This window comes from Macaca fascicularis, chromosome 4, assembly GCF_037993035.2.
Source record: "Macaca fascicularis isolate 582-1 chromosome 4, T2T-MFA8v1.1".
Classification (NCBI taxonomy): domain Eukaryota; kingdom Metazoa; phylum Chordata; class Mammalia; order Primates; family Cercopithecidae; genus Macaca; species Macaca fascicularis.
In genome coordinates, this window is record NC_088378.1 from 166,122,164 (window position 1) to 166,146,998 (window position 24,835).

At 46.5% G+C, this 24,835-nt stretch overlaps 3 long non-coding RNA genes across 4 annotated transcripts; 1 reads left to right on the forward strand and 2 right to left on the reverse strand.

Moving 5' to 3' along the window:
* Positions 1–875: 875 nt before the first annotated feature.
* LOC135970711 (uncharacterized) lies at positions 876–9,350 on the reverse strand. The gene is made up of 3 exons (XR_010586558.2): positions 9,126–9,350; positions 3,718–3,825; positions 876–2,296 (listed from the first exon to the last, which is right to left on the reverse strand). It is a non-coding gene; the product is annotated as an uncharacterized lncRNA (long non-coding RNA).
* Positions 2,350–24,010, forward strand: LOC102121763 (uncharacterized). 2 transcript variants are annotated; one of them, XR_010586556.2, is made up of 4 exons: positions 2,350–2,449; positions 16,372–16,420; positions 17,680–17,738; positions 22,466–24,010. It is a non-coding gene; the product is annotated as an uncharacterized lncRNA (long non-coding RNA). The 2 variants fall into 2 exon arrangements; XR_012434258.1 differs by having other exon boundaries at positions 2,350–2,408.
* Positions 15,836–22,484, reverse strand: LOC135970710 (uncharacterized). Its single transcript, XR_010586557.2, has 3 exons — positions 22,368–22,484; positions 21,545–21,692; positions 15,836–16,273 (listed from the first exon to the last, which is right to left on the reverse strand). It is a non-coding gene; the product is annotated as an uncharacterized lncRNA (long non-coding RNA).
* Positions 24,011–24,835: the final 825 nt, after the last annotated feature.

Sequence of the window (24,835 nt, forward strand, 5' to 3'; positions counted from 1 at the left end):
ACAGTGGTGCAAATTCAGTTCACTGCAACCTCCATCTCAGGGGTTTAAGAAATCCTCCAGCCTCAGCCTCCCGAGTAGCTGAGACCACAGGTGCATGCCACCACACCAGGCTAATTTTTGTATTTTATTGTGGAGATGGGGCTTTTCCATGTTGCCCAGGCTAGTCTCAAACTCCTGGGCTCATGTAAACCACCCGTCTTGGTGTCTCAAAGTGCTGGGATTATAGGCATGAGTCACTGTGCCCGGCCCAGCGCTGATTGCTTTAATCAGATGTGTCACTATATTGCTTGTGTGGTTTAAAAATAATAAAAATGGTACTGCAGCAAATCGATTGGGTATTCTGTAGTAGTCACATCGTAACAAGTTCCTTATGGGCCAGCAGTGTATAACTCTGGCTGAAAAAAAGAAACAAGTGGAATTTGGGCTGGGAGCAGTGCTCACGCCTGTAATCCCAGCATTTTCGGAGGCCAAGGTGGGTGGATAACCTGAGGTCAGGAGTTTGAGATCAGCCTGGCCAACATGGCAAAACTCCATCTCTACTAAAAATACAAAAATTAGCTGGGCGTGGTGGCGGGCACTTGTAATTCCAGCTACTCAGGAGGCTGAGGCAGGAGAGTCACTTGAACCCGCGATGTGGAGGTTGCAGTGAGCGGAGATTATGCCACTGCACTCCAGCCTGGGCGACAAAGAGAGACTCCATCTCAAACAAATAAACAAACAAAAAACAAGTGGAATTTTATAACAACTACATGGGAGAAAAAAGTGGAATTTTCATGAAATCCTCCCATTTTTGCACAGCACCGAGCTGTCTGGTTTTCTGTGTCTAGAACTTCCTAATGAAAGAGAGATAAAGAAACACAAACTGAAATCAAGGGGGAGATCAAGGTTGATTAAAGAGGAAGAAATGAAGACATATCAAGAGGATACCACAGTAATTCCAGGGATTGAGGAAGCCAGAGTATGTAATGAAGAGATGTTATGCACCCTTAATGACCTGGGAATGAAGGTATCACTAAACAGCTGCTCAGGAAAGACGAGACATTCTCAAAGTGTGGTCCTGGACCAGAGGCATCACCATCACCAGAAAACTTTCTAGAAATGCAAGTTCGCAGACCCTGACCCACACCTGCTGAATCAGAAACGTGGGGGTGGGGCCCAGCAAGGTTTTAGCAAGCTTTCCGGGAGATTCGGATGGGCATTCAAGCTTGAGAAACATGACTGCAGACCAGTGCTTCCCAGCACTGACTACGTACGAGTCACCTGGGAGCGTGTTAAGCAGCACACTCTGATTCAGCAGGAGAGGCCAAGATGCTGCAGTTCTCACCAACGCCCAGGTGAGGCTGATGCTGCTGTTTCTCAGGCCACACGTTGAATCACTTTTGAAGGAAGGTTGAGTGAGCATTCAATGACTGCAGGGCTTCGTAAGGAAATAGTCAAGGAAAACACAAATAACAGCATCAGTTTATCTCCATCGATATTTTAAAGGATCGGAGCAAGAAAAATGCTGCTTTTAGTGGTTTGTTGCCTGGTGTTCCGCGGATGTTTCACCAACAGCAATGCCTTTGCATATCGAAAACATGCTTCCTGAAAGCTCCAAGCATGTCCTGTTAAGCACTCCTCTTTGCAGACGCAGAGGCTGACGCTGGCCCACAGAGCTATTTGCCTTCCAAGGTCACAGAAACCTTGGACAGATTGGGCTGGCAAAGGTCTCCTGACTATCCGGCTGGAGCTCTTTCTGCAGTCCCCTTAAGGCTGTCCCAGTCAAGCCACAGTAGGAAGTAGTGACAGAGCGCATGAGATTGACATTGCTGTAGCTCAGTCGTAAAAAACAGACCAGCTCAGTCTCCAGGCTCACTGGTGAATAATAGGAATCTTTATCATCCTTTCCGTCAGAAAGCATTTATTTAAAACCCCTTGGCTAACTCACAGGGTGAGCTGGCCTGTCACACACCATCACATGGTGTGGAAACTGGCAATTAAATTTAGCAACCCACCTCGGCAAACTCAGACTGAGATGTTTACTGGCCAGCCCAGCCCAGGGGGAGCTGGGGGCTTTCATTCCTAAATCCGGAGGTTTCCAGAGAAAGTGAAACACGGCTTGGGTGGGTTATGCTGAATTATGAGCACCTGTCCCCATCAATAACTTGGCGTCCTCAAAATGCTACTGCAGGACTCTGAGATCCAAGAATGCCTGTCCTGTGCACAGCTGAGGGACGGCTATTGGCCTCACTTGCAGGGCTGCTGCTCAGAGACGGGGAGATGCTTGCTCCAAGGACAGCTTGTTTGTTTACTAACTCTGGGGACAGAGAGAGACAACATTAATCAAAGAATAAATGTCATTTCCCCTCCACACGCACCCTGAGAAGAGCACTGCAACTGTGGCCTGTGGTTTATCTGTAACCATGTAGGTGAGTGACGTCAGTGCATTTCCACGATGGCAGACAGCAAGGTGGGCATCCTGAGGAGTGAGTTTCCGGGTGTACAGGGGGCAATCAGAATTATGGCCGGGATGCAGTGGTACCGCTCTGCCTGGAGTCCAGGAAGCTATTCTGTTATAAAGGTCTACTTTCTGGAACACCCTTGGGGCTGCAAACTAGCAAAAGTGGAGTTTGTGTGCGTCTTCCGGATCCAGTGGTCTGAGTTGGGATGTCTCAACAAGAGGGGCTGCTATTTGTCATCTTAGCCAAAGACTCAGCCAGAATCCTACTCTTTACTGGGGCTGGGAATGTGATGGTGAGAGAGAGGTAAGAGGATGAGTCTTGCACAAGCTAGACTCGTTAGTCACAGCTTTCCCAACCCTTGACGTGCCTGGTAAATTACAACTGCCCAAGTGTAGTGAGGGCTTGTCTTCGACATGGGCCCAGATCTGCTGCGGGCGGAAAGGCGAGGACCCTCGCAGCCCTACAGGAAGGTACCAGATACCCCTCTTCCTGTGTGTGAAAGCACCCGCTGCTCAGATTCAGATAAAGGCGTTTCAGCTCTAGCACACCCACAGGAGTATCTGTTCTCCCACCTTACACAATAGCACCTGACAACAGAGAACAAAACTTCAAGTGTCGTAAACTGGGCCCTGAGGGGAGGAAAAAGGTTGGCGGATATGGGAGCTACCCCTGCTCAGAAATGAAGGGGAGTGGCTGTGTATTCTTCTGAATGTATAACTCTAGTGAATTTCCAGTAATGCTGGGTGATGATGGAAGGGCACGGAAGCCTTTAAGGCTGGTAAAACCAAGCTTGCCACGCCAGGTTCTCACACGTGCTGTCATTAAGAGTCCGGGCAACCTGTTAGTGTCTAAACCTTGTCCCTTCCAGGTCCCATCTTTTTCTCTGCTTTCCTCCCTTCCCTTTTTCCTTTGCTCCCTCTTCTTCTCTCTTGTTTCCTCTCCCCTTTTTAGACCTAAAAACAGTGTCTCCCTCCAGACCTTCGTTGAGTCACTGGGGCCCCCGGGCTAAGGAAATAACTGGTCCTCCATGGGGCAGAAGAGACAGGTCAGGGCCAACACTCGTGTGGCCTTGAGTCTAACGCCAGCATGACCCACTGTGCGGGTTGCTGCCTATTTTCAGTGCCTGGTTTCTCTCTCTGTAAGATGGAGATAATGGTCCTTCCTCTCCCTGCCTTCACAAGGATGATTTCAAGGACAAGCAAGATCGTGCTTAAAAGCCCGCCTAGGGGGAAGGGCACAGTGTGAGTGCTGGGCATTATCAGGATTGTTCATTTACCTTCCAGAGTCTGCTGACGTTTTTACTCGTATCTTTCTCATCTTGTGAAGCAGGTTGCATCCTAAGAGTTGTGTTTGGCTCAAGGTCACGCAAGGTTAGGTGCCTCAGCTGGATTTAAACAAAGAACAATTGAGTTCCTAATCTACGGCTCAGTCCGTTGGACCACAGTGACCTCTGGTCTCTGTACTTGGAAGCCCAGCCCTATTGGAGGAAGTAACGCGCCTGCTCTCCAGGTGGTGTGGGAACCTGTTGTGCCGCCGCCTCCTCCCTCAGCAGCCAGGTGGAATCCAGCTCTGTCTGTGTTCCCAGCATCGCACACCTGCCTAGCACAGCCTGCCTTGCAGAGCAGGTGCTGGCCGTGAGATGCTCAGTCTGGCGAGGGGAGTCAGAGGACGCAAATCTGCTTGGGGGATTCGGAAATGATGGACAGTCCCCAAGTGTTAGGTTTCCAGGTTAATTCAAAAGTTTCTCTTCTGTGAAACTTTGAATTTCATTAGTTTGCATATGGGGCATCTAAAACAGAAATGCCGGGGAAGCAGAAATGCCAAACAAAAGTGGAAAATCCCTTCTGAGTGGGGGATGACCCCAGCTGCCGTGGCTGCACTGCGGTGGTGGTCTTCCTGGACTGCCCTGCTCTCCTTTGGACTGCAGTTCTCTGTCTTCTGAGAACTACATTTCCCAGGTCCCCTTGCTCCTGACTTCTGGCTGGCCTCAGCCCAGGGGGTCAGTGAGGATAAACTGAAGGGCTAGGGGACGGGAGATCCAGGGCATTTCTCTGTCTCTCTGCGGCCTGGTCAGGGTCCCTGACACTGGTCCTCTGTGGCTAGGTGGCCCTTCCCTCCATCCTTCCAATTCCTACCAGACAGTGCAGGATTTGAGTTCGGGTAACGTCCCCTTTCCAAGCCCAGAGTGGGTAGAAACTTCTAAACTTCTTCCCGTTGTTTCTTCCTGGGTTGCCTCACTACCCCGATTTGACTTTTCAACAACTCCAACGTCTTTGTAACCAGTTCCCCACGTTCCGTCCCCTCCGTTGAAGACCCAGACTGGACACTGTTTTCCCAACTGATCTGTAATTGGAATCTCTGAAGGCACCTCTGTGGTGCCTGGACCTGCCTGTATGAACTGCATTAGCAGTGGGACAGGACTCAGCTTTCCCATGACCCAGCTTTTAGAGACTCCTGTGGCTGTGCTTCCTTGTTGGGTGAGGGGCACTTTTTGGTTTAATCTTAAAAAATGTATAAGTGGAGTAAAAAAATTCACAATAGATAAGAGGGTGCACAATAAAACCTCAATTTTCCTCTCTCTGAGCCCTAGTTTCCCAGAATTGCAGATAAGAGATTACAGGCTTGTAATATTTAGGACTTGTCAGGCCCTGGACTGGAAGTTTTTCTCATCTTATTTTTGTTACTCACAATAACCTCATGAGATAGAAATGTTACAGGAGGGGAAACTGGGGCTCGGGGGCAGAAAGCAATTTGCCCAAGTATGTGCCTAAGCTAGGATTCGAAACCAGGTCTGCCTGAGTCCCGAGCCTGGGCTGTTCCTGCTAGATCCCAGGAGACCATATGCTGTTGTCCACTGTAATTATCAACAGTGCCCTTCACTCTCAGCCTGCTCGCTGAGTATGGGTCACATGATCATGCTGGCCATACTATGCTGTGTCTTGGTGATGGACAAGCCTTGGTGATGCAGCTTTCTTGATAGTTGAGGCCTGGCCCTCCATTCCCATAGACATCATTAGGTTCAAGGACAGCCTTCACACGTTGGTAGATAGTTCTTCCTGGCTTGTTATGGGGGGTGTGGACAGCTGCATGAGCTCTCCCTTTTCCGGGAGCCTTCTCTGACTTCCACAGCTCCCAGGACCTCCTGGTCCATGCTGCGCTGCTTACCTCTTAACTTCATGGGATTATTTGTTCTAATTTATTTTCTCTTTTAGAAACTATGGTAAAGTGCATATAACACAAAACTTTTTGGCCGGGCACGGTGGCTCATGCCTGTAATCCCAGCACTTTGGGAGGCCAAGGCGGGTGGATCACCTGAGGTCAGCAGTTAGAGACCAGCCTGGCCAACATGGCGAAACCCTGTCTTTACTAAAAATACAAAAATTAGCCGGATGTGGTGGCGGGCGCCTGTAATCCCAGCTACTTGGGAGGCTAAGGCAGGAGAACCCCTTGAACCTGGGAGGCGGAGGTTGTAGCCGACACTGCACTCCGGCCTGGGTGAGAGTCCTTCTCAGAAAAAAACAAAAAACAAAAAACAAAACACCCACTTACTATCTTAACCATTTTTAAGTGTACAGTATAGCAGTTTGTTTTTTTAGAGACAGAGTCTTACTGGCTCAAGTGCGGTGGCACGCTCGTAGCTCACTGCAGCCTTGACCTCCTGCACTTAAGCGATCCTTCCACCTCAGCCTCCCGAGTTGCTGGGACTGCAGGCGTGGCACTGGCAGTTTAGCAGCATTCAGCACACCCACACTGTGGTGCCAACACCGCCACCATCCATCGCCAGAATTCTTTTCATTTTGCAAGACGAACTTTGTGCCAACTGAACAGCAATTCTCTCTTCCATTCTCCTTGCAGCGCCTGATGAGCACACTTCTATTTTGTTTCTATGAATTTGATGACTCTAGGTATCTTCTGTAAGCAGAATCATTCAGTGTCTGTCCTTTTGTGTCTGGCTTATCTTAGCATAATGTTCTCAAGGTCCATCCATGTTGTAGTCAAAATTTTCTTCCTTTTAAGGAGTTCTTTTTTTTTTTTTTTTTTTGAGATAGAGTCTCACCCTGTCTCCCAGGCTGGCGTGCAATGGTGTGATCTCGGCTCACTGCAACATCCACCTCCCGGGTTCAAACGATTTTCCTGCCTCAGCCTCCCGAGTAGCTGGGACTACAGGCACCCACCACCATGCCCAGCTAATTTTTTTTTTTTTTTTTAGTATTTTTAGTAGAGATAGGGTTTCACCATGTTTACCAGGCTGGTCTTGAACTTCTGACCTCATGATCTGCCCCCTCGGCCTCCCAAAGTGCTGGGATTACAGGTGTGAGCCACCACGCCCAGCCAAGGTGTTCTTTTTTTATTTTTATTTTTATTTATTTATTTATTTTTTGAGATGGCGTCTCGCTCTGTTGCCCAGGCTGGAGAGAACTGGCGTGATCTTGACTCACTGCAAACTCCGTCTCCCAGGTTCACGCCATTCTCCTGCCTCAGCCTCCCGAGTGGCTGGGACTACAGGTGCCCACCACCACGTCCAGCTAATTTTTTTTTTGTATTTTTAGTAGAGATGGGGTTTCACCATGTTAGCTAGGATGGTCTTGATCTCCTGACCTCGTGATCCGCCCACCTCAGCCTCCCAAAGTGCTGGGATTGCAGGTGTGAGCCACCCTGTCCGGCCCCAACACATTCTTAATTAAGTTTTATGTTAGTGCTCTAAGGGCGGGTACATCCTGTGGCTTTTGGAGTCTCACACACTGTGGCAGTGTATTTGACTGCCTAGTCAGTACTAACGAGAGGACAATGCAGACTTGACATTTTTTAGGACTTGTAGCTGCCAGAAGAGTGAGGCAAGAAGCTTACAAGTTGAGAGCCGCCCCCAGTCAGTCTGTGACCTGGTCTTTTGTGGCATCAATGCTTTCAACTACACTTGTACTTAAGTTTATGGCATAGATTAATAATTGGTTTTTTGCTCTTAATTGAAAAACAGAGGTTGCATAGTGGTGTCTCATCAGTTCAGCAGCAGTGCTTCAATCAGAGGTGCACGTGTGTGTGGAAGTGTTTGTGTGAATCACTTTGCAGTGACAAGCTAGATGCAGGCCATGGAATTTCTGTTTCCATTTACTCTGCCTTAATAGAAGCATTGGTTTGGAGAGAATATTGACAGGCTGATTCTAAATTGGAGACCCTATCAAAAGAAGAAAAAGTCTTGAGTTTCTTTTCCCATCTTTTTATATGAAGGGTGTTTCCTTCAAAGGAGAACAGGAAAGAAGGTGCTGAATTTGAGTGTGTGAGCCCCTTTCTTGTTTAAGGCCAAGGGAGTCACCACAGCCACGGCTGACGGTGCCAGCTCTCCTGCATGTGGCTGCTGTCCCATGGGTTTCACCCTCCTGTTTTACATTGTACAAGTGGGGACAGAGAGACCGAATGACAGGCACATGGCCACACAGCTGATTCAAATAGGGGTGGTCTGGCTCTGTGAACGAGGTTTGTTTAGGGTCTGGTAAGGGGTTACATCTTGGAGGTATCAAGGTGTGCTTGGCTCCAATTGCATCTGCATCTAACAGGCTGGAGTTTGCTGCACACTGTGTGCTGGAGCCAGGCCTGCGCCCCGCCCCTCCCATCTTCAGACAGCAGCTTGGTTCTGGCCTTGGTCTGCTTTCCTCTCTTGCTGAGCTCCACAAGGTGGCCCAGCGTCCTCCATCTGTGGGGTCTCAGGCCTTGCGTAGCCTCATGCCCCAGGAGCTCATCTTGATGCTGGACTTTGCTCTGAGGTCAGCCTGGAGTTCTAGCTGGGCCTGGTGACCCTGAAGCTGTCCCTACCCAACACTGCTTCATCTTCTCAGAGGCCCACGGCTATAGTCAACATCAGGATCACTGCCCATTCCAGAAACTCCCCTGCATGACTGGGAAGCACACGGCCTGGGGTGGAGGAGGGGAAGATGGGGGTGGATGTCCCAGTTCATCATCCGGGTACAGTTCTCTTCTTGTTGCCTGAGCTCTTGTGTGTTACTGAAAGCCAACGGGATGCACGTGGAGTTCGAACAAATAAACAAAGAATGAACACTGGGGTAGGGCACTGTCACCTCTAGGATACCATGTTCTAAAATGTGCACATGCCCTTGGCGTGGTGTGATATGATAAGTCTGCAAAATGAGCTCTTGGTGGGAATGCATTTGGGGCCTTATCAATCAATCCCAAACAGTGTAGACACAGACGGAGATGGGCGTGGCATTGAAGCCAGAGTGTTCTAGGTACCGTGTATGCGCTGGGGTTCATGTGTAAGTTCTGTTTCCCAAGATGTTGGGAAGAAACCCTGCCTGCCTGGATCGGCTTCTGGGATGCAGCCTGGGAGCAGGCCTGGTGTGCAGGAAGCATCTGGCCGTCACGCCTGGAGCTAGTGTACCCATGAAGTAGCCCCCGGCCTGCTAGCTGGCCAGCCTGGAGCATGGAGGGGGAAGAAGCCGCAGAGGAAATTGGTGGGTGAGGCCACCACGGGTTTGCAATAGGTCTTAACCTGTCGCCGTCAAGGCGGGGCCTCCCATAAACGGCCTCTTCAGCCAGAATCTGGGTTCCTTTTGAGCCTTGTACAGCACAAAATGAATCCAAGACAAGCAGACAGTCTGGTTTTACTCCTTCAGTTGATATATTTTAAACTCTCTAGTGCACATTTACATTTTTAACCGCATGCTGACTTACTGTTTGTGTGGGGAGGTCTGTGCTCTCCTAGTGCCTTGGCACGGGGAAAGGTCATCCGAGGCTGGGCTCCTTCTTGCAATCACGAAGTCTGGCTGTGGGAGAAAAGTCCTGAGTCCTTGGATAGCTGTTGTGGTACCTACCCTGAGAAGGCCCCCAGCCACTGGGCCTGGACCTGTCCTCAGCTGCCAGTTCAGTGGGTCTCGCCTGCACGCCATGCTGTCTGTCATCCGGCCAGGCTCTGACACAAGGGTCACGGGGCTGGGGGAGGCTCCTGGCCAGGTGTGGCGAGGGGCAAGCCCACACAGAAGGCAGCCCTCTGCCCGGGAGCCTGCGGGTCTCCAGGGTCTGCTTGCACAATGCTTCCTGCGTGCGTTTGCATCACAGCCTCAGCAACTGTCACGTCAGCATGTGACCTTTACAATTGTTGACAAGGAGCCACTTCTGGAGACGGCTCAGAAGGAGCTGTCCCTCTTCCCGCTACTCTCCTGCCTGCCTGCTCCACACACTGAGGCCCACCGCTGGCCACTTGGCATTTCATTTCATTTCATTTTTAATTTTATTTTTATTTTTTGAATTTATTTTATTCTGTTTTATTAATTTAATTTAATGTTATTTTTAAGATGGGGTCTCGCTCTGTTGCCCAGGCTGGTCATGAACTCCTGGGCTTAAGTGATGCTCCTGCCTCAGGCTCCCAAAGTGCTGGGATTACAAGTGTGAGCCACCATGCCTGGCCTATTTATTTTAGAATGTATGTTATTATTATTTGTAACCTCACTGCCTGATGCACGCTGTTAGAGAATTTGCCACTTCTCCCTCCCTGTGAAGACCCGAGATCGGCCCCCTGGGTCTTGGCCTCACTGCTGTCACCTCCAGGCATAGTTTGGCAACTGCCGCCACCAGCACACACGCATACCCTGATATTTGCTGATTCTCAGTGGGGCTCAAGGAACCTCCTGCTCCCAGCTTATCTGACTTGGGGAGGAGTCAGGTGAAAGGAAAGGCACAGGCACCTTGTAGAAGACCTGGCAGAAGGAGGGTGGAGGAGGGAGACATTTCCGGGCAGTCAAACACTAATAGTGCCGCTCAGCGGCTCTCAGGCCTAGAGAGGTGTGATCCCTATAATTCAAGGAAGGCCCTAGACCCACCTGGGCCGAAGGGCTGCGGGGGGGATCCTTTTCTCTCCCTCATGGCAATTGAGGCCATTCTTCCCTGGAACACACGAGTCAGAGTCGGCCAGGTAAGGGGCAGAGAGAAAGGCAAATTCCTGCACCCGGAGGAGATGTGGATGCCATGGAAACTTGGTGCCCTTGGAGGCTGCATGAAGTTGAATGTGGCACGGTGGCAAGCAGGGGAATGGGGAAGCGGGATCAAGGGAGAAGAAAATTAAGATTTTATTATGCATCCTCTTATGCATTGTGACAATTTTGTCCCACATATAGAATAATTTTTTTTTTTTTAACATCACACTAAAAAGGTTGCACAGCTTTTCACTGATTTCTTGCCAATAGGAAGATACAGAGATTCTCCGAGTGACTCATGGTCAGCCTCTACTCACGGGCATGGGTGCTGATTGTTTCAGTCTCTGATACCTCCCTGACTGCTTCGCAAAGCCAATTAATCACCAAGTTCTACTAGCCGTAGCTCTTAAACATCCTTTCAATACATTGATTTCTCTCTATGACCCCTTAACTGAGGAGTCAGTAAACGATGGCTTTTAGGCCTGATCTGTCTGCTGACTGGTTTGTAAATAAAGTTTTATTGGAACACAGCTATGTTCTTTCATTTGTATACCATCCATGGCTGATTTCTTTTTTGAGATGGGCTCTCACTGTTTCACCCAGGCTGGAAGGCAGTGGTGTGATCTCGGCTCACTGTAGCCTCAATCTCTCGGGTCTCATGCCATCCTCCCACTTCAGCTTCCTGAGTAGGTGGGACTACAGGCACGCGCCACCATGCCTGGCTTTTTTTTTTTTTTTTTTCGTATTTTTTATAGAGATGATGTCTCACCATGTTTCCCAAGCTGGTCTCAAACTCCTGGGCTCAAGTGACCCACCTGCCGCAGCCTCCCAAAGTATGATGATTACAGGCGTGAGCCACAGTGCCCAGGCCATGGCTGATTTCTTTATTGTTTTCTTTTCTTTTCGAGACAGGGTCTCACTCTGTTGCCCAGGCTGGAGTATAGTGGTACAACCACAGCTCACTGCAGCCTCCAACTCCTGGGCTCAAGCTGTCCTCCCACCTCAGCCTCCTGAGTAGCTGGGACTACAGGCACGCACTATCACACCTGGCTAGTGTTTAATTTTTTTGTAGAGATAGGGTCTTGCTCTGTTGCCCAGGCTGGTCTCAAACTCCTAGGCTCAAGTGATCCTCTCACCTCAGCCTCCCAAATTGCTGGGATTACAGGCCTATGCCACTGCTCCAGCCCATGGCTTCTTTCTTGCTAAGAAGACAGAGCCGAACATGCCCCAGACATTTGTTACCTGGCCCTTTACAGAAAATATTTGCTGACTCCTGCCCTAATTCATCCGTTAACCTCTTTTGGTGGAGTGAGTGAAGCATCTTTCTAACTGATGTCTATGTCTCCAGTCTTGTTCTCCTCCCATCCATTTTTCTCACTCTGCCCTTTGTAAAGGGAAAATCTGGTTATGATGCTTGGCTGCTTGCTCCACTGCCTCCTTCTGCTCTCTTGATGGATTCCAAACACCTTCTCACGGTCTGCAGGTTTCTTCCACTCAGCCCCAGCCCTCCTTTTGCCACTGTGCCACGTTCAGCTACATGCAGCTTCCAGGCACTGAGTTCCCATGGCACCTAGGTCTCCCTGCAGGTGTAGCCATTGGTGTGTGCTGCTTTGTCTTCCTGGAACTACCTTTCTGTCTGCTCCTTACCTGGCCAACTCTGACTCATTCTCATTTCTCTCGGGAAAGCCTCTTGACTTCCCGAGGCTGGGCTAGGAGCCTTCTCTGTGTGCTTCCAAGGTGATGGATTCTTCTTCCGTTACAGGACATATCGGGTTACATTGAAAAATTCATTTGCTTCCTTCCTTCTTTCCTTCCTTCCTCTCTTCCTCCCTCTTTTATATATTATATTAGTCGCTAATTGCTCTAAATACAACGAAACAAAACAAAACTAAAATAATCCAAAGCTCCCTGCTGCTCTCAGAGGCTTGCACGCTGGTGGGCAGAGATAGAAATTAAGCAAGATTAGGAAGTAGACTAGAGAATATTAGAGAAGAAGACGTCTTGAGAAGAAGAAATAAATCAGGAAGAGGATGTGAAATACTGGGGGCGTTGACATTTTAGATGGGGTGGCTAGACAAGGCCTCCCTGAGAAGACCTCTTCTGGGGAAAGACTTGCAGGATGGGAGGGAGTGAGCCATCTAACTATTTGGGGAAGAGCTTCTCGAGGTAGGGAATGTTGTGGCATCTAAAGGTACGGTACGAAGTCCTGAAGGCAGGAGAAATGAGGCCAGTGTGGCTAGAGAGGAAAAAAGGAGGAAAAGAGCAGGAGGACGGAAAAATGCTGTGGGGTGGCCAGGTCCTATAGGCCTATGGGAAGGACTTTGACCTTTACTCTGAGGAACGTGGGAGCCATTGTAGGGTATTGGGCAGAAGAGTGACATAACCTGTCTGGAGCTTGCCACAGAGTCCTTTTGTCTGCAGTTGTACTCTCTGTTAGACAGACAAGCTCCTTGAGGGGAAGCATTGTGTCTTATTTGCCTTTATTCTCAGGACATAACACATCTAGCTTGTAGAAGACCTCAATATATGTTTAACAAATGAACAATGAATGAATGAAAGAATGAATAAATGCATGAATGACTGCTATCTCCCAACTGCCAGATCCTGGCTCCTAAGGGCTCTGAGAATCTTCTCCCTGTGGAAGGAAAGCTCTGGTAGAAGATGTTGCCAACATCTAAGGCCTCGGGGTTCTTAGCTGCTTGCTTGGATGTCGCTAGGGCAGCAACATACATCCAAACCAGTTTCACTGTTGCCACAGAGCGGCTGCTTAATGAATCAATTTCACCCAGAGGGAGGATTTCGGGGTTGACCCTGTCCTTCACAAGCTTCTGCTGGAGGAAGTCATAGGGTTATTACCAAACTTGCAGATGGAGGTAGGAGGAACAGAGGGTTTGTTGACGGATGGACTCAGGATTTACAGCTATCTTTATAGGTTTGAGCCTATAAAGAGGCCCCATCAACTGAAGAAGGTAAGATAGGGAGATGTCAGCCTCTGCATCGGAGCCCCAAATCAGCAGTAAAAACGGCCACTGGGGGGATTTATAGCTTTGGTAGGTGTCAAACACTTGGAGTTAAAAGTGTGAAGCAACTGTCAAAAGTCTCAAAGCTCGCTGAGAAGCCACTGTAGATGTAGATGAATAGATGAGTCGTATCTGAGAGCTGTAAGCTGCCTCTGATTGTGTAAAGCCAGTCCCAGGGTTCCAGGTAGGACACCTCCAGGGAACTGTGAGCACACTGGGAGGATGACAGGGAGGGGTATTTGAGAGCACAGTGGGTGGTTAGTTTGGAGAAGAGGAGTCTGGGGGTGGGACTTGATAACTGTCTCCAAATATTATTAGTTCTGAATTATTAGGTCTGAGAGAACTTAGGTTTGAGAGTTAATGTGAATGGCATCAAGGGGCTGAAATAAGACCAACTGGAGATCAGCTCAACTGATGGAAGCACTGTCCAGACATCAGATGGGTTGCTTTAAGCCTCTCTCTCTTTTTAGTAGGGAGGGGAGGACGATAGGTAGGGAGGAATGCTGTGGAATTGACTTAAGCATCAGATAAGAACTTTGACTAGAGTTCTTCAAAATGCCTTTTCACACTGGGGTTCCATGAATGCATCTCCTCTATTACTGTGTGGCCGACTGTGCTAGTTACTCCTTAATATCCATTCTTCACTGCTTCCTCAGTAATGATAACCCACATTTTTAGAATGCTTTTCAAGAGCAAGGGCTTCTTTCCTCGGTCTCGCTTGGAACTAGGCGTGGTCAAGGGGAAAACTACGGCTAATGGACTAAAAGTAGAAGTATCATGTTCAACTTCTGGGAAGTAGTATCAAAGAAAGCGGGTGTGTCCTTGTGTCTCTTTCCTAATTGCTGCAGGCTAGAATGTGGATGTGGTAGCTGGAGCTCAGCAGCCATTTTGGGCCATGAGGTAGAAGCTCTGTGTTGATAAGAAGCCTGGGTTCCTGATGATCTTGGCCAGTATTGCAGCCATGGACTGCTGACCTTTACTATTTATTTATGTGAAAGCTATATAAACTTACTTTTTTTTTTTTTTGAGATGGAGTCTCACTCTGTCACTCAGGCTGGAGTGCAGTGGCATGATCTCGGCTCATTGCAACCTCTGCCTCCTGGGCTCAAGCGATTCTCCTGCCTTAGCCTCCCAAGTAGCTAGGACTACAGGTGCACACCACCACGCCCAACTAATTTTTGTATTTTTAGTAGAGACGCGGTTTCACTGTGTTGGCCAGGCTGGTCTCGAACTTCTGACCTTGTGATCTGCCCACCTTGGCCTCCCAAAGTGCTGGAATTACAAGCGTGAGCCACCATGCCTGGCCACAAACTTGCATTTCTGACACACTATAGTTATTTTGGGTTTTCTGAAACTTACAAATGAACCCATTTCTCTCTAATATATCATGGAAAGTAAATACACACACACACACACACACACACACACACACACACACACACACACACGAGAAGAAACAGCATCGCTTGGCTTCAAATCCCAGCTCTACTACTTACTAAGTGCTGTGTGTCTTTGGACACGTCTCTTAACATTTCTGTGCTTCAGTGTCCAAACTGAGAAACTGGGAATAATAATAGTAACAACTGTGTAGTTTTTGTTTGTCTGGGTTTGTTTGTTTGTTTTTTTTTGAGAAGCAGATTAAATGAGAGAATAAATTTATTTAAAGACATAGAACAGTGGTCTATACATAATAAATATTTCATACATGTTAGCTACAATCATCATGTAGGCACCATCGATACTTTCTTTTTCTTGAGACAGACTTTCACTCTATTGCCCAGGCTGGAGTGCAGTGGCACGATCTTGGCTCACTGCAACCTCTGCTTCCTGGGTTCAAGCGATTCTCCTACCTCAGCCTTCCCAGTTGTTGGGATTACGGGCGCCCGTCACTGTGCCCAGCTAATTTTTGTATTTTCAGTCGAGACGAGGTTTCACCATGTTGGCCAGGCTGATCTCGAACTCCTGACCTCAAGTGATCCACCCACCTCGACCTCCCAAAGTGCTGGGATTACAGGCGTGAGTCACCGCGCCCCTTGGCAAACCATTTACACTTTAATTTCCTCATACTCTGCCTCTACAAAACCATAGGGTTTTACCAAATATGTTTTCCCTTATTTCGTTTTCATTTGATGACTTCCATTAACGTCCCAGAACACAAAAAGAAACCATGTACGAGTAGTCAGAATGCAGTTTATGCATAAGCAGCCAAGCTATTTTCTTAAGACAATCTGCTGTAAGGCATGGGGTTGAGGAAGGAACTGTGTCTAGAAGAATGGGCCGCTGGGGTTTGCTCTGTGTTCTGAATAACTTCCCTGTTCTGGTTATGATGTCTTAGATTGTATAGAAACATACATTTCATAGCAGTAATCAGTACCTACAGAAAGAGTACCCTCCTCTGCTTAGAGGTTGTCTTTCTGAGTTTCTTAAGAAGTCTAAGTTTGAATACCATCTGTTCATTTGTTTATTTATTGAGTTATTCATGGGGATACACAGTTGGGTAAGAAGGGGTCCAGACTCCTAAGAAGCTCACAGTTGAGTAAAGACGGCAGATGCAGCTGCATTTCCTGTGCCTCTCTGGACATGCCTCTTCTCATGTCTGACTCTCTGAGCCGTGGTTGTCAGTGGGTGATTAAGAGTTTGCCAGCAATAAAAGGTGGGGTGGTGCTTCTGGGAACTGATCCTCCAGAGGCGTCTGCACACGTATGGAAGGATGTACGTGAGCAGTTATTCATGGCAGCATCGCTTGTAGGAGCAGAAGCCTGGAGGCAACGCAGGTGTCATCTTTAGAGGACTGGGTAATCTGTGAACATCCCCACTTGAATACTATACAGCAGGGCAAAGGAGCAGGGCTGCTGACTGTGCACAGACCCCGCAAGCTTTCCAGAAAATGCTGTGAAGAGACAGAAGCAAAAAGCGTTGAGTACATATAGTTGGTTATATTTTGTGTAAGAAAATATCATCTGTATCTGTATTTGCTTGTATTTTCAGAAAAACTGGAAAGATATCAGTGATCTCAGAGAACAAAGTAAGATAAAGGGTAAGTGGAATAAGTTGTTTTGTTTGTTTGTTTGAGATGGAGTCTCACTCTGTCACCTAGGCTGGAGTGCAGTGGTGTGATCTCGGCTCACTGCAACCTCCGCCTCCTGGGTTCAAGCGATTTTCCTGCCTTAGCCTCCCGAGTAGCTGGGACTACAGGCATGCACCACCACGTCCGGCTAATTATGTTGTATTTTTAGTAGAGTTGGGGTTTCACCATGTGGGTTAGGCTGGTCTCGAACTCCTGACCTCAAATGATCCGCCCACCTCAGAATAAGGTTTTAATGTTATAATTTGATAATTATCTTATTCAACAACATATCAAATCTGAAAGAAGTCACATGAATTTGTTTTATTATTATACTTTAAGTTCTAGGGTACATGTGCACAATGTGCAGGTTTGTTACATAGGTATACATGTGTGCCATGTTGGTTTGCTGTACCCATTAACTCATCATTTACATTAGGTATATCTCCCAACGGTATCCCTCCCCCAGCCCCCTACCCCCCGATAGGCTCCAGTGTGTCCTGTCTCTCTGTGTCCAAGTGTTCTCATTGTTCTATTCCCACCCGTGAATGAGAACATGCAGTGTTTGGTTTTCTGTCCTTGTGATAGTTTGCTCAGAAGGATGGTTTCCAGCTTCATCCATGTCCCTGCAAAGGACATGAACTTATCCTTTTTTATGGCTACATAGTATTCCGTGGTGTATATGTGCCACATTTTCTTAATCCAGTCTATCATTGATGGACATTTGGGTTGGTTCCAAGTCTTTGCTATTGTGTATAGTGCCACAATAAACATATGTGTGCATGTGTCTTTATAGTAGCATGATTTATAATCCTCTGGCTATATACCCAGTAATGGGATTGCTGGGTCAAATGGTATTTCTAGTTCTAGATCCTTGAGGAATCACCACACTGTCTTCCACAATGGTTGAACTAATTTACACACTGCCACCAACAGTGTAAAAGTGTTCCTTTTTCTCCACATCCTCTCCAGCATCTGTTGTTTCCTGACTTTTTAATGATCGCCATTCTAACTGGTATGAGATGGAATCTCACTGTGGTTTTGATTTGCATTTCTCTGATGACCAGTGATAATGAACATTTTTTCAAGAAATCACATGAATCTTTAATCTGGGGCTTTAGCTAATGTATCCTGAACATTTTAGAAGTTGTGAAAAAGTTTGAGTTATGGTAAAAATGACCAGCATTAGTAAATATCAGGCTTTAACTATTTGAATGTGCTTTTCTTTGCAGCTAATGACACTGCCTAGGGATCGTAGAAGAGCTGAAAATAATGTTTTATATTTAAAAAGGTGAGGAGAGAGTCTTTTTTAGCCTTCAATAATTCTTACAAATGTTTCCCTTAATTTGCTATCATAATACTAACCCTAGTGAGTGATAATTTTTCTTTCTTCCTCCCTTCCTTTCTGTGTCTCTATCTCACACACACACACACACACACACACACACACACACACACACACACACACACACACAAAGTTAGGAAGAATAGGAGGTGACTTTGTGGACGAAAAGCTGTTTTTCACTTCCCTCTACCATATAACTGAATTTAGATGATTCCCAACACGAGCCAAATATACAGTTTTAATAATGGGTGTTCCTTTAACAAATAAATAAGCAAATATATAATGCCAGGGAAATCTCCAGAACACTCTGAGTTGATGGGGCTGTTGTCATCAAAGAGGGCTTCCCTTTTGTTTGCTGCCCTGGGGTTTTCCCATCATGGGATGATGAATTGGAGTCAGACATGGGAGAGCAGAAAGGGGGCCTGTCTCGTCTAAAGCGGGAGACGGGCTATCGTGAAGGACCTTCTCAGTCCAGCCGCTTTAAGAAAGAGTGCATGTGGAAGATGAAAAGCCGCGAGCTGATGCTCTTAAGACTAACCAAGCTGTGCCTCCTGGAAAGTCTTCAAGAACCCAAAGTTACGGGGTGCCCAGTGAGTTGGAAGATTATTAAAGAGGAATCATGAAGAGGGAAGGCATTTCTTTTTTTTCCTTTTTCTCATTTTCCCTTTTTAAGATAAAAAAAGTTCTTAAAATTTACATATATCCCTGGAGATTTTTTTTTTTTTTTTTTTTTTTTTTTAGAGATGAGGACTCACTATGTCGTCCAGGCCAGCCTCAAGCTATCCTTCTGCCTTGACCTCCCTGAGTGCTGGGATTACAGGCATGAGCCACCCTGCCTGGCCTTGGCTGGCATTTCTTAATAAAGGAGAGAGCCTCACCCATGGAGGGCAGATACTTTGTCATATCCTTCTTTCCTATTTCTCCAGAGGGCCCAGGAGTGTGCCAGGCATGTGGGAGTCCTGCACAAACACACAGCAAACGGCCTTTTCTGCTTCATGGAAGTGAAGGACTTGAAGAGACCGCTAGAGTTCTTCCAGTTCACTCTCTCGTGCACTGTGAATGAAATCCAAACCCTTAAAGACAGCTGAGAGTTCATCAGAGTTTTAACAAGCAAGAGAAGGATTCCAACAGTATCACTTGTTACCCCATTTCAGAGTCTACCAGACTACAGTACAGGGATGCTTCCTTATGAGTAACTTAAGTGCCCTCGTGATTTCACTGTAGACTGAGGAGGTTGGTCCCATCACCAGCGCCCTTGACCTCCACAGGTCTGTTACATCTTTCCTCCACCCTCCCTTCCTCAGGCTGGAAAATCTTAGTTACTTTTATGTCTCAGAGGTGTAGCATATTTTTGGGAGGTGTTCTCATTTACCTTCTCTTATTATGAGCTGGGAGAATTCAAGTTTAAGAAGAAAAAGATTAAAAAAAAACTATAATCATAATATAATCATGATAAAGGCCAGGCACAGTAGCTCATTCCTGTAATCCCAGCATTTTGTGAGGCTGGGGTGGGAGGATTGCTTGAGGCCAAGAGTTCAAGGATAGCCTAGGCAACATAGTGAGACCTTGTCTCTATTTAAAAAATGGTTTTTATTAAAAAAAAAAATGGAAAGATGGTTACAGCTCTTTCTTTCCTTCCTTCCCTCCTTCCTTCCCTTCCCTTTCTTCCTTCCTTCCTTCCTTCCTTTCCTTCTTTCTTTCTTTCTTTCTTTCTTTCTTTCTTTCTTTCTTTCTTTCTTTCTTTCTTTCTTTCTTTCTCTCTCTCTCTCTCTCTTTCTTTCTTTCTTCTCGCTTTCTCGCTTTCTTTTCTTTCTTCTTTCTTTTTTGAGATGGAGTTTTGCTCTGTTGCCCAGGCTGCCTGCCTGCCTGTCTTTCTTCCTTTCCTTTCCCTTTCTTTCTTTCTTTCCTTCCTTCCTTCCTTCCTTTCTTTCTCTCTTTCTCTCTCTTTCTTTCTTTCTTCTTTCTTTCTCTCTCTCTTCTTTCTTTCTTTCTTCTTTCTTTCTCTCTCTCTCCTTCCTTTCTTTCTTTCTTTCTTTTCTTTTCTTTTCTTTTTTTTTTGAGATAGAGTTTTGCTCTGTTGCCCAGGCTGCCTGCTTGCCTTTCTTTCTTCCTTTCCTTTCCTTTCCTTTCCTTTCCTTTCCTTTCCTTTCCTTTCCTTCCTTCCTTCCTTTCTTCCTTCCTTCCTCACCCTCTTTCTTTCTTTCCTCCCTTCCTCCTTCCCTCCCTCTCTCTTTCTTTCTTTCTTTCTTTTCTTTCTTTCTTTCTTTCTTTCTTTCTTTCTTTCTTTCTTTCTTTCTTTCTTTCTTTCTTTCTTTCTTTCTTTTCTTTCCTTCTTTATTCCTTCCTTCCTTCCTTCCTTCCTTCCTTCCTTCCTTCTCCTTCTCCTTCTTCTTCTTTCTTTTTTGAGATGGAGTTTTGCTCTGTTGCCCAGGCTAGAGTGCAGTGGTATGATCTTGGCTCACTGCAACCTCTGCCTTCCGTGTTTAAGCCATTCTTCTGCCTCAGCCTCCCAAGTAGCTAGGATTACAAAAGCGTGCCACCACACTCAGCTAATTTCTATATTTTTAGTAGAGACAGGGTTTCACTATGTTGGCCAGTCTGGTCTTGAACTCCTGACCTCAGGTGATCCACCCGCCTTGGCCTCCCAAAATGCTGGAATTACAGGTGTGAGCCACCATGCCCAGCCACAGCTCTTTCTAACTTAACATCTGTGCTAGTCATGGGAAAGTGCTGTGAATTTGTTGTTTCCTAATCTTCCCCCTCTCTCATTGAGTGATAGCTGCATAACCTAACATCAGCTCTTTCTTATCCTCCATGCCCTTGGTGGTAACTGGGCACCAGGCTGCCAAGGAGAAAGACTGCATTTCCCTCACAGCTGATTGTAGCCCCAAAGATGTCAACAGCTATGTTACATGACAGCCAGATGGAGAGCTGCTTCAAAGACAGTGCTTTTTGTCTTTTCTTTGCCTCTCCCACTAGTTGCTTGCTTTCAGTTATCTGTTGCCGTGCACCAAATCACTTCCACAATTAGTGGCTAAAATCACTACAGTTTATTACTTTTTGTGATTCTGTAGCTGGGAAATCTGGGAGGTTTCTCATGCCAGTCTCGCCTGATACCCCAGCTGCTGTTGGATCTAAGGTGGCCTCATCCACATGTCTGCCAGCGGAGGCTCCTCAGTTCTTCTCTGCGAAGTGTCTCCTCCTCCCAAAGCCACATGCACCTTATCACAACATGGCAGCCTCAGGGTTTCAAGAGCGAGAGAGAGGGAGCTTCGAGAGTGCTTAAGGACTAGGCTCTGTAATTTATACAACACCATTTCTGTCAAATTCTACTGGCCAACCTGGATTCAAGGGTGAGGAACTAGACCCCACATCTGGATGGAAGAATAGGCAGTGCCATTGACATTGCAGAGGGGTTTAGAACAAGGAGGCGTGATTCATTGGGGGACCATTATTAAAATCAATCTGCCGCACTCATTGGCTGGAATATGGACACGATGCTATTAAACAGAATTTAAGCAGCTGTCTTGGACAAGCTCTGCAGGCCTTGTGCTATGAAAATTGGAGAAACAACTTGGAAAGAGTCCCTGACATTTTGTGTAGCCTCCTTGTGAACCATGGACTGTCTGCCTCCAGTGTGCTTTCATTTGAGAGGTTGATAAATGCTTGTATTGTTTAGGCCACTGTCATTTTGGATTTTCTGTCACTTGCAGCCAAATCTATTCCCAACTTACATGCTTTCCAGTACTCACCCTCTTAAATTTTCAGCTCTGCTTAACAGCCAAGGCTACCACCACACACAGCGTACTGCAGTTTCAGGCTTGGAGAGGAAGGGAGGAAGCCTAACACGTGGGAGACCCCGTCCTGTTTTGATGTCATTGCCTGTCCCATTTGGCCAGCCTGGAAAAAATAAAATGAGGAAGGTGAACACGGGACTGAGGAAGGTTAGGGGTTGTCACGGGCCTGCCTGAAACACTGCCTGGTCCCATATTGGTCAATGTAATCTCAGCAACGAACCCAGGGGAGAGCCCAGGAACCACAGTGGCAGGTCTAAGAATGTTCCAGGCAAACTGAAAAAGCCAAACTTGCCCATGCATAGACGCTGTGGATCAGTGGTTCATTGAATGTGGTCAAAAGTGGACCTGCTCCCTGGTATAATGATAAGCTGTGTATCTCGGATTCCATCTGGAAGCCATTTTCGGATTTGCATTGTGAAGAGACGACGTTGAGTTGGGGCTCTCTGAACTCATCTGTGTTGCATGTGCACAAGGGTGGGTTTTAGAGACAAACAGCAGCTTTTCTCCTCCCCACTTTTTCTTCAAGTTTTATGGTTAGGTTTGGGCTTTATTTATAACTTGTCACATGGAGAAATCCAGCAGGGCACTATTCAGAGGCATCATATCATTTTACAAATTCCCCACTCATAATTAGTTTAGGCTGCTTTAAGTCTGCATTTTTTTTTTCTATAATGATATAGTAGACACAAAGTGTTAACTAGAAACAGAAATATTCGCCTCTTCCTCTGTCCCACCCTTACCCCCACCTCTGCCCGCGGGGGATGCCCTGGTAGCATACCTATCCCAGTGAAGAACGAGTCTGTCTGGAGGCTTCAGCCACTCTTGGAGGCCAGAGAACCTTGAACCTTGTCTCATCCATTTCTCTCCTCCCAACAGAATGGCCTGCAGACAACCTGGACAGATAGAAGGCATCCATCTGCATTTAAAGAAGCTCACAGACACGGCTGATTGATTCTGCGACCTTGCTTTGTTACTCATCTCTGAGTTTAGCGGCTTCACTGCCAGGGACCTTGTCCAGAGTTTCTGAGGCCTCCAACAGCCTGTGGTCTCCTGGTCACGCAGACCCTGCCGGTGGCTTCAGTGACTGGATCTTGCTGATGTTTGAACTGCCTTTAGCTGTCTGTGAAGTGCATGCTGGTGAGGCCACGGAGCAGGAAACCATGACAAACAACAGAACTACAGTCTGGTTAAAAAAGAAAATATACATATGCACATATGTATATTCCCCTACCCCAGGGGTTGAGGCTTTTTTGGCATAAATTTACATATATTTTGGCACAAATTTGCATACTAAGTTCCTAAGTCTCTACTTCCAAATAGAGTTACGTGAGAACCTCTCATTTATGGCATTAACATTCGTATTGTTCCCCTTAGACCCATGTCACTGGCTCTTACTAATATACTGAGTTTCACCAGTTTGTCCTCCATTTCCTAGAATTTGTTCTAATTTTTAGGAAATGCTTACTAAATATCACTACTGTGTGTTGTGAAATCCAGCCCTGAAGGACCTCAAAAGGTCTCTTGTTAGCTGGTAGCTATTGTTAGGTATTGTCTGTAGAGACATCGGGTCTCCTGGAAACATACCATAAGCTGTCCAAAAGTATTAATTATTAACTTGGGCCGTTAATTGTATTTATATGCATTATGATATTATGTTTGTATGTAGAGAAAAGAGATTATATCTAAGCATTATAACTGTGTATAAAAAGGATTTTACCAAGAGTACTGGAAGGTGCATTATAGTTACTCTCAAATGTAATATTAGGGATTTATATTTACATATATTTGAGACAGGGTCTCGCTCTGCCCAAGCTGGAGTGCAGTGGTGTGATCTCTCAGCTCACTGCAGCCTCCACCTCCTGGGCTCAGGTGATCCTCCCACCTCAGCCTCCCAAGTAGCTGGGATTACAGGCACACTCCACCATGCCTGGCTAATTTTTTGTATTTTTCATAGAGACGGGGTTTCGCCATGTTGCCCAGGCTGATCTGAAACACCTCGGCTCAAGTGATCCTCCCACCTCGGCCTCCCAAAGTGCTAGGATTACAGGCATGAGCCACCATGCCCAACCAATATTAATCATCGGTTCAAGAACAATGTTATCAAACCTACCTGCGTAATTACATGTGAGCTGGGGCAAGCTGTGCCACTGCCCTGGAGCCTCAGTTTCTTCCTCTGGAAACTGAGGGAAACCACACCAAATCTTAGTGTTCCCCTCATATCAGGCAGCTGACGTCACCTTTAGAATTTTTGCCATCTTCTCATGTCGTTTATACTATTCATATTTTTCTGGAATTTAAAACTTTTCAACTTAAACTGGCATGATCTACCTTAGCCTAGTCCTAAGCAAAAATCTCTGTGAAACTACGTGTTTACTGTACTCTTTTTTCTTGCATATTAAAAGAAATGCATGACTGTTAAAATTTTTTTAAGGTGCTCGTTCGTATTCACTTGAAATTCTCTCAGGTCCTGCTGCACTTTGAGAATGTGATACAAAAACCTTCAATGGTGTGCACGGGAGCTTGGTATAAGGCCCAGCCCTAGCAGTCATCAATGGTAGCTGAGGCAGAAACAGCTAGGTTCCTACCTCAACATTCTCCTTTTAACATAGTAACATGCCGACTTTCAGCTGGGCACACAATGGAAAACATTTCCCAGGATTCTTTGCAGCTAGATAGAACCATGTAACTTTGTGACATAAATGTAAACATAATATTTTGGACTATGCTTGGACTAAACAAAACATTTAGTAAAGCTGGGCATGGTGGGGTTTGCCTGTAGTCCCAGATACTCTGGAGGCTGAGGCAGGAGGATTGCTTGAACCCAGGAGTTTGAGGCTGCAGTGAGCTATGATCTATGATGACGCCACTGCACTCCAGCCTAAACAACATAGTGAGACCTTGTCTCTAAAAAAAGAAAATACATTTAAAAATATATTTGGTGAGGTTTCTGAGAATCCCCCTTACGAAAGAGAAGCCATTACTTCTGCAACTTCCTCTGTTCTGCTTACTCAAACTTGAATGGGAGGGCAGCTCTCTCAAACCGTAAAGATGAAGGCTGTCCTTGGTAGAACTAAGAGCCAGAAAAGGCTAAGTTCTCGAGAATCATTTGGAACTGCAACAGTGGTCCAGGACTACCCATCTCTAGACTTCTTTTACATAGGGAGAAATATACTTCTCTGTGAAGCCACTACCTTTTAGGATTTTCTGTCACTTGCAGGTGAATAGAAATCTATTGGATACAATATT